Consider the following 2,847-nt stretch of genomic DNA (forward strand, 5'->3'; position numbering starts at 1 on the left):
CAATCCTGGTCAGCTCAAGTGAAGAGTTCCCTTCTCCTCTCAGGCGGCGCAATATCCATGACTTATAATACTTTTCCTTGACGAGACAGGTCTATTGCTTCCTTTCAGCTTTAGCAACACCCAATTGTCGCATTTTTTTTCAAGTCTGGCCTGAAAAAGTTGTTATTCGGCATTTACTGTTGTCAAATGAAAACACGTGACTTGACAGTCATTGTTAAAATTACTCCTAAGCTGACCCGTAAGAAGCTGGAAGCCATATTTGGAGTATGTAATTAATTTTTCTTACAGTCAAGATTGCCATAGTTGAGTTGCACCACCTTCGTAGGTTGTATGAGATGTGAAGAAAAGATTTTATTTGTGTACCTATTGTTTATAGTACAGGCAATCATCTCCACTTGTAGACTAATTTCTTTTATTCCTTTTTCAAGACCTTTGGATATTGCCAATTTGATGGGATGGTTGCCAACAACTCTGGGTGGGTGAAGTACATTGCTATCTTTACCAATATTAACAAAACAGATCAATAAACATTTTTTTTTTGGTTTAGCTTTCATTATCAGATTGGTCTACATTTTTACTTAGTAAGAAAATTTGCATAAATTCATGCATGCATAATCTGTGCGATCCAGATATTCATACACGCTCTCACGTGATAGAATCTTGCATATATAAATATGTATCCACAATAATGGGTATAGAAAAGAATAACATTAGCTGCCATATTTATTTCAAATAAAAATTCTTATGCAAACCTTACAGATATGAAAGCGTCTGAGGACATTATCTCTTGTAAATAAGGATATGTTAAAACAGTCATCAATTTTTAACTGTCTGTTGATGACTGCAGCATAAATGAAGTCAATGAATTTTGTTAACAACTGACTGGAGAAATTTTCAGGGAGCAATCACAGAACAGAATTTACGGAGGTCACTTTTGATTCCTCAGTTTTCTCTCAAGGTACAGAGAGAAGAAGAAGTAAATGCAGCAAATTTGCATGCTGGTCCATTAACAGTAAATCGTGTCTGCAAAATAAAAGACAAAAAAGATATTAGCTACATTCATTCCTTTAAGAAATTCTCTATATCAACAATTTCATTTTTACCGAGGCCCCGTTCATTGTTTCAGTCTCGCAGTATACCTACTCACTTACTACCTATTTACATAGAAATTAGAATGTAAAAAGTCCGTCGTCCTATTTCTTTCCCGCTTCAGCCATGGACTCTGGGAATCCGAGGATGGAGTTGATCATTCCCGAATTCCTCTTGTGGACCTCTGCTGAACTCCAGGATCCATGGGCCACGCGCAGGATTTGGGCAGCAAGTTCTGCCACGACCTGCCAATGAAAGTCACATCCAAAATTGTAATCAAGTTTCTGTTTTGTACTGTGAAGTAACAGTGTATTGGAGGCTTCTAGTTTGCATTCATTACTACGTAATCTAATGACAAAAACTACTTTTTTTTTGTTGGGGGGGAGGGGTTGCTCTTTCATAGAGAGTGACTCTAAGCAATGTTCGGGGCTCGTTATCTAGGACTAATATTCCTTGGGGGTCATTAACTTAATGATATTTACAGTCTTTTGTTTAATATTTTTACGGTTATATCCATACCGGGCTTGTACCAAAATGGGCCGTGATACATACCAGGTTAAAAATCCTTTGAGGGGGGCCACCCATCTAGAAAAGATCCATTTTCCCCCCTCTGTTTTTTAATAACCTCCTGGCAATGATACGGGGACTCCACCTGTCTCTCTGTTATCATGAGATCTTCCTGAGCCGTTGCATAACAGGAGAGAACGACGACCACCAAGGCCAAGCAGACAGCTACGAATTTTGACTGCATTCTGAAAGAAAGTCAAGCAGGCATGGATAAGGTAGTCTGTGAAAACGTCATGTTCTCTGTATCACCATCTAAGATAAATTCACTTCAAAACAAACACAAAACAAAATCGGTGTTGGTGAGTTCATCTGAGTTCATATAAAGGGAAAAAAACATAATTATAAGAAATACAGAACCGCTTGTGAATGAATACTTCGAGAGAGACGAAATAAGTGGGTGATCAGGAAGACAAGCGAAGATCGAATGGTGGCGTCCAGAGAATCTCCATCTTTTTAAGCAGTGTCAACCCTTTCCCGGGCCATACCCGGGTGTCCAATACTGTCCACCACCCCTCCCTCCAAGCCCCTCCCCCACCCATCAACCCCAGGGTTCCATTCAAGACAATTTTTTCTCGTCCTACCTTGTTTTGTCTGCATCATTTTTTTTTTTTTTTTTTTTTTTTTTTTTTAATTTTTTTTTTTTGTGCATCTATTATGTTCTTTTTAGCTCCATTCAAGCAAGAGTTTCAGTTTTTTCCACATTCATTGTGTCTCGTACGATTATCATCTTATTTGAACGCAATGAAGGGACAACTGTGTGCATCCGAGCTTCGTGGCCATTCACAGTTTAATCATATGAAATTGAATATCGAACCAGATTTAATACCTATCCAAGCAAGGCCAATTTACTTGTTGGGATAAAAGAAACCTGATGTAGCTGCCTACCCGAAATTTTAGCCTTTTGTCTTCCTAAAATATGTTATGTAGCTATGTATGTATGTTATATAACGACCAAGATTATGACCTTTAACATTTTAGTCCCAAATCATTTAATTATTGCTATCTATAACCTAAAATCTGTCATTTGACAATGGGGTTATTTTGCTGAGCATCCAAGAAGTGGGAAACGACGAGAAACCTCGACCACCATTGCCATCCATAGCAGTGACGATTTTCCCCGCCCCTGCTTTTGTGAAGGAGGAAATGCGTCGTCAGATATTATATATATATTTGTAAGTAACTATCATGAAG

General features: G+C 38.2%; 1 long non-coding RNA gene across 1 annotated transcript; it reads right to left on the bottom strand.

Moving 5' to 3' along the window:
• Positions 1-1,230: 1,230 nt before the first annotated feature.
• Positions 1,231-2,075, bottom strand: LOC135212678 (uncharacterized). The gene is made up of 3 exons (XR_010313963.1): positions 2,031-2,075; positions 1,742-1,841; positions 1,231-1,334 (listed from the first exon to the last, which is right to left on the bottom strand). It is a non-coding gene; the product is annotated as an uncharacterized LOC135212678 (long non-coding RNA).
• Positions 2,076-2,847: the final 772 nt, after the last annotated feature.

The sequence above is a fragment of the Macrobrachium nipponense genome, chromosome 19 (assembly GCF_015104395.2).
Source record: "Macrobrachium nipponense isolate FS-2020 chromosome 19, ASM1510439v2, whole genome shotgun sequence".
NCBI lineage: Eukaryota > Metazoa > Arthropoda > Malacostraca > Decapoda > Palaemonidae > Macrobrachium > Macrobrachium nipponense.